Source organism: Equus przewalskii, chromosome 24 (genome assembly GCF_037783145.1).
Source record: "Equus przewalskii isolate Varuska chromosome 24, EquPr2, whole genome shotgun sequence".
Lineage (NCBI taxonomy): Eukaryota > Metazoa > Chordata > Mammalia > Perissodactyla > Equidae > Equus > Equus przewalskii.
Genome location: NC_091854.1, coordinates 5,664,191 through 5,670,670, shown reverse-complemented (window position 1 = coordinate 5,670,670; position 6,480 = coordinate 5,664,191). Strand labels below are relative to the sequence as shown.

Sequence of the window (6,480 nt, the reverse complement as noted above, 5' to 3'; positions counted from 1 at the left end):
GATAGGTCTGATACTTCCTAGGACTCGCTGGGATCAAGTGTAGACATGGAGAGCCTCAAAGAACTGCATCAGGGGTCCCCCTGCATCTCTTTCTGCTCCAGGAGCACAAGAGAAAGCATCCCTGATGTCCTGCTGAATCCCAACAGGGGCAGGTGACCTGGGGCACTCAGGAGCAGCAGTCTTAGAACTAGGAAGGAACGTGGAAATTTTCCAGCTCACCCACCTTATTTTACAGGTGGAGAAACTGAGGCCTGGAAAGGTAAAGTGGTTTGTCGAAAGTCAAATGATGCCTATGACCTTCATGGCTCTATTCAGCACAGATACTGAAAACCTTATGTCCACGGCCCTCACGGACAAAAGGCAAATTAGGGTGTGCGCGTTCTTGCGGACATCCGTCAAGTCTCTCTGGGCCCAAGAAGCAGAAAATGAGGTAAGGGCTCTGTGTACGTCGAGGAGGCCAAGGGCAGAAATGTGCTTCAGTTACTGTGGTCCATGGCTGACCCTTGACCAAATTCTAAAGTAGGTCAACCTTGTCTTTGTCCCTAAGTTTCCCTTAGTGGTTCCATTGTTCCCCTCCAGATCACCACCTTCCCATCCCATGCTCTCCCTTCTCGCTCCCCTCTGCTTTCAGGAGTGACAGGGGACAGCTCGGTAGGGATTTCAGCTGTGCCCTGGAGTAAGTATGTTCATTTAGACCGTCTCTCCAACCACCAGTGAAAAACTTCGTCCTCATCAAAGAGGCTTGAGGCCCAACCAGCAAGTAGGGAGCGATTTGAGGGGGCGATGGTGGGAGGCGGGTCATTGGGAAATCCGATATGCATAATAGGGAGGCAAGCATTCCAAGAACCGGTACCCTGAGGTCTGTAGCCAAGCCGGTCTGCGCGTTGGAGCTCGGCACCGCCTTTCCAAAAGATGATTCGGTGATGAAATAAGAGCTTTCATATCTGTTGAGGGAGCTTGCCGCATTCCCGCAAGGCTCCTGACTTGAGCAGGCTGAGTCAGGAATGGGCTCATTTGTTAGATAAACCCAGAGTTATTGGTTTCTCAAGACTTTGTAAACTGATCCTGAGTGGGAGTATTTCCCTTTCCTTAAATGGATCATTGAAAAGACTGGACACAAATCAAGAATTCAATTTCTAACCAAACAAATTTCTACCCACACAGATAAGTTGACTCATTTTAGTACAGGCGACTTCTAACAAACAAAAGATTTTCTTGGTCTCTGAAACTGACTTCTCATTGAATGCCAGGTGAGGCTCTAGAGGGGTCCTTTAAACATCCCTGTCTGGGCTGCTGTCATCCAACGTGTTACAGAAAAAAAGCACCATATGCACGTGAAAGCCTTTAAATCTATGGATTCTCATTTGCTGTTCACCCTTCCCCTGGGAAGAAGACTGTGGATCATATTATTGCTCCCACTTGATAGATGTGGAAACTGAGGCCCAGAGTGATGAAGAACTGGCCCAGATTCACACAGCAAGAAACCATTCTCTTCCAGTGCCTTTTTCCACTTTCACATAGTACATGCTTTCTTGGGAGATAGATCTGAAATGCCACAGGTTAAAAGACAGAGGGGATGAGCCACCAAGGACTCAAAGATAATTTATTTATTTAAAAAATACTTAGGGGCCGGCCCCAATGGCCTAACAGTTAAGCTCAGCGTGCTCTACTTCGGCGGCCCGGGTTGGGTTCCTGGGCTCGGACCTATACTGCTCTGTTAGCGCCCAGGCTGTGCTGGCAGCCCACACTCTAAAACATAGAGGAAGACTGGCACAGATGTTAGGGAAAATCTTCCTCAAAAAAAAAAAATTCCTGCGTGTCAGGCACCGTTCCACGTGTCGGGGATTCAGCGGTGAATAAAGCAGATGAGAATCCCACGGCTACTCCCTTCCTGTCCATTTCTGGCTAATAACACCTGGCACTCACTTAGAGCTTAATGGCTTACAATGTGTTTTCCTGTCCATCCGTCCTATGCCCCGCAGCTGTCCTCAGAAAGGCAGCTTTTCTGACAGCACTGGCAGCAGCACCCTCCAACAGCCCTGTGGCTCCTTTGCACTTTCTCCTTAAACCACTAGCCAAGGGTCAGAGGTACTGGTGGGAGCACCCAGGAGCCCTCAGAGCTGCTCCACACCCCTTCCCCACCTCACACAGTTTAGTGGGTTTCCAGAGAGTCAGGTGGTAGGGAGCAGAGTCCCCCCAACAATTCATAAACTGGCAACTAGCCAAGTCAAAGGACCTGACCACACATGGAGAAACGACACAGGTGTTCATGCCCTTGTGACCCATAAATTGAGTAGAGAGAGACCAGGGAGGGGGCAGACTGGGAGGAGGGTCCCAGGAGACAAAGATGGGGGCTGGGCATGTGCACACCCAGGATTCATACTTATTGCCCTACGGGCAACATTGGGCTTCCTACCGGTGGCGAGCTTTCACGGGGACAGAGTCTCTCTGGACCTAGGGTGGCCTCAGCCTGAAGGAAGCAGAAAGTGGAGCCACACACAGCAAGGGAAGGTGCAACAGATTGTGCCTGAGCCTCTCTCATCAGACAGGTGTGCCGTCAAATCCTGGCCCACCCACAGAGCTGTGTGACCCTGGACAAGGTACTTAACCTCCTGAGGCTCCGAGTCTTCTAGATCTGGAAATCACCGACCTCCCAGCCCTGGAGCGAGGACACACATGGCATCTATGATACGTGAAAAGCCTGCGCACAGTAAGCACCCCATTTTACACCTGCAGTTGTTACATGAGGAACTTTTCCAAGTACACTTTTCTCTCTTCACATGAAGCTTTTCCTGATCACGTAGAAAATTATGATTGTGGATATTTTGGAAAATCCAAAAAAACAAAAAAAAAATAGAAATTGCCTTATGTCCCCAACACTCAGAAAGCATCGCTGTTAACATAACATTTTAGTATATTTCCTTTAACATCATAACACACACACGCATAGATAGAGCCACACCCACGGACACACACATATGTCATGAAATTTTGTGGTTAAGAATGTATATATTTCCTTCTTTTTTCGCCAAACACTATATTTTGAGCATTTTCTCATATCATTAAAAATTCTTAAAAACATCATTTTCAAGTTTCAAAACAATAACAGAATTTTCTCAGTCATTAACATCATTGTACATAAATCTTTGTGTTTCTGATTATTTATATTTTTCTATTTATTTCCCGTTTTGCCAATCGATTGATTGGTTAAAACACATAAACTATTTTTTAAAGCAATACTTAGTGAATTTATTCAAATGAAGAAAGCTTAAACGATACAGAACTGAAAACATTAGAGATCTATGTACAATAAAAATTGAATATAAATTAGCCAACTTCACAGACATTTCCAGTTAGAACCATACAAATACATAGTCATCCTTTTCTTTTACGTAGAGATAACACATACATACATGACATCATGATTCTGGCAAAAAAAACCCAAAAAAACCAGAGATACTAAAAATATTCTCAACTTTTAAAAATTCTATGGAATAAATTTCAATGACAACCTTCTTCATGAATTTAGACACCTGATTTAATCCCACAATTTTATCATTCCAGAAGCATGGTTGGCTTTAATGTTTTTAGACAGATATTAGTGTGATAACACATTGCCTCATTAATAATTAAGACTTTTTCATACATGGTATCTCAGTGTGGATGAAAAATTTTTAATATTGATTATTTGCTATGATATTTTAAACTTCAAAATCTTTTCAACATAAGTAAATAGCTGCACACATTTAAGTGTTTTCTTATGAAACACAACTCGAAAGAAGTAAAAGATGATTGGTCTTTGTGGTTCCTAGTAATAAACCCTGTCGTATTTTTTCATGTAGTATATGTTGCATTCTTATGCAATATGCAGGACTGCATTAAGAGCCAGCAGTTCTTAGACAATGTTACCAAATAACCGTGTAAATCTAAATGCAGCAGAGGCAACAATCTTCGTGGGGTACTTTCGGCTCATGGAAGTTGAAGCTATTCCTTTCGGATCTTTTTTCACCTCAAGGTGAAACAGACTGTTAGGATTTCATTAGCGGTTTCATTATGTGGCTTTTTAAAAGATAAAAATGGTTTTGATTTCTTTCACAGTTCAACATTCTCAGTGGAGACATTTTTTTTCTGGAAATCATGTAGCCAGGGACATTTTAAATAACAAAATGCTTTTTTTTTGTGGATGAAATCTCTCACTGCAATTGTAACAAATGAGCCTCGACATCTTTAGCGCTCTTATCGCTATGTCCTGGAACCAAAGCAAGATGATTTTCCTGTTCCCACAACCCACTTAATTGTTGTTTTAAATCTGCATATATCCTCCATTTGTAATTTCTGTTTTGAATGATAGTTCTGACTATCACCTTTATGATGTCTGAAGACACTTTCAACCGATTATTACATGTTCTTCCAATTTGCTTCTAAACAGTGACTTTGCTAGAGGCGACACGAGTCTGCAGAGCAGCCGGGTGAGACGCGTTGTGTTTCTTCCTGTAAACTCCTGACGAGCACAAGAAAGCAACACCAAGATCTCCTATCGTTACCAACAAGTGACAAGTTCACCTATACTTCTCATTCTTCGGAGAGTTAAAGCTACATTCAGTCTCAAATTCCTGCTGAGCAAAACTTGTGCCGTTGTCTCATGGTCCTGAGAAAACTCAAGGAAAAAGCCCACTGTATTTGGATGATGGGCTTCCTGTCTGGGAAGAACCACTGGAGTTAACCAAATCTGTTCCACTGTCACGGCATAGCTGTTAGGCAGGCAGCCGGCACAAGCCAGTTCGTTATCTTTATTTGCTGTGTCACAGGCTCCACTTCTAGGGGACTGATTTTTTCTGTAACAAGGAGTTCGAAAAGGCTGATGAACTTTCTTTCTGCTATCGATTGCCTTACGTAGTTTATGTGGCATTTCGCAGCATGTTCAGCTGTTCTATTTATGTAAGTAGCCAATCGTGTTAGAGATCTTGAATCTCCTTAACGTTCTTATAAGTGAAATTAGAGATCTTTTTTCTAGGAATAGCAATAGAGTGATCCTCAATATTGTTACAAAAGTTCTGCCTTCTAACATTGTGGGTTTGGATGCCATAATCTCTCAAATACTGGCACCTCAGCCCAGCCTTGGTGCTGACCAGAGGCACCCAGCAGCCTAGAGCATCTCTCTGCCAGGTCCCACAGGAGGCCAGCGCACCTCCTCCTGGGATGGCTCCCCACGTGGGTGCCCCGCTCAGCTGGCTCTGCCCTTCTCAGGTCAAGAAGGACCTGAGGGAGGGAGAAGAGCTAAAGCACATGAACTTTTATAAGGCAGTTTTGCCAATTTCCTGACCAGATAAGTTACACCAATTTACCTTCTATCAGCAGAGGCTAAAAGGAAAGATTTGGGAAGCTTTGTAACTTCCTCATGCCTGTAATTCTTATTGGCTGTTTGCAATTAACAATAAAACCCACATAAAGACAAGGTCTGTGAAGATTCTCGGGGAGCCACAAAGGGGACTTTGAGAAGTTGGTCCTAGCTCCCAAGCTGTGGAAAGTAATAGCCGGAAATTACATAGATGATAAAAGCTTTAATAGTCCCAAGGGATAGAAAAAAGGCAGTGAAGGGTATGGCGGTACCTCTTGGGGGTGTATTTTCAGTCCTGAACTACAGAGGAGTGTCAAGTGGAGGAGACATCTATGTCTTAAAAAAAACTAGCTCTCAACAACCTTGAGCTCATTCCCAACAAAGCATAGAAAGGAGGTGATCATCCAGGCTTTGTGGACCATCGATTTTCCATCAAGCCATGAACCAGCTTTCACTGAGCACCCGTGAAATGCCCAGCACTGGGGCTGGGCCCTGCGGGGTTGCAGATGAAGTGGAAGCCATAGACTTGCCTGTGAGGAACGTGTGCTCTTGGTGGGGAGGCTAGACCAGCACGCCCAGGAAAACACCCCCGTTTACACAGGACCGTGGGGAAGCTAGTCTCAGACTGTGCACTGGGTGCAAGATGGTGCGCCGGGAGTCCTGAGGACAGAAGAGGGATCGGCGGGATGCGGACTTCGGTGAGGAGGTGAGGCGCGAGCTTGGAGATCCCAGGGTGGCCACCTTCCATCCTTGCATCTGGGGAGCGTGAAGGGCTCATCCTCTGAGAGGAGGAAAAGCATCACCAGTCAACAGTCTGGGTCCCCCGCTGCTCCCAGCAGCCGCCTGCTCCACAGATCAATGCTCAAGGGCCACAGGTGAAGAAGGGTGAGGAAAGACGGGAACAAACAGCTCGAGTCGAGGTGGGAAACACAGCCCCGGCTCCTCCCACCAGGCCGAGTTCGGTGGCAGGCCCTTGGCTGCAAAAGTGGATCTTCAGGTTGACTTGCCTTTGGGGGAAGGGGGATGCTTCCAAGTACATTTTCTGAGAGTCCCTAGAATCAGACAAAAACCCAAAACCCAGCTCTGTTGCAAGGGTCTGTCAACATCCTCATGGTTGACATCTAAAGTGCTGGCATATTTAC

The 6,480-nt window shown here is 45.2% G+C and overlaps 1 pseudogene; it reads right to left on the bottom strand.

Moving 5' to 3' along the window:
• Positions 1-2,989: 2,989 nt before the first annotated feature.
• Positions 2,990-6,086, bottom strand: LOC103553872 (KATNB1-like protein 1 pseudogene; annotated as a pseudogene).
• Positions 6,087-6,480: the final 394 nt, after the last annotated feature.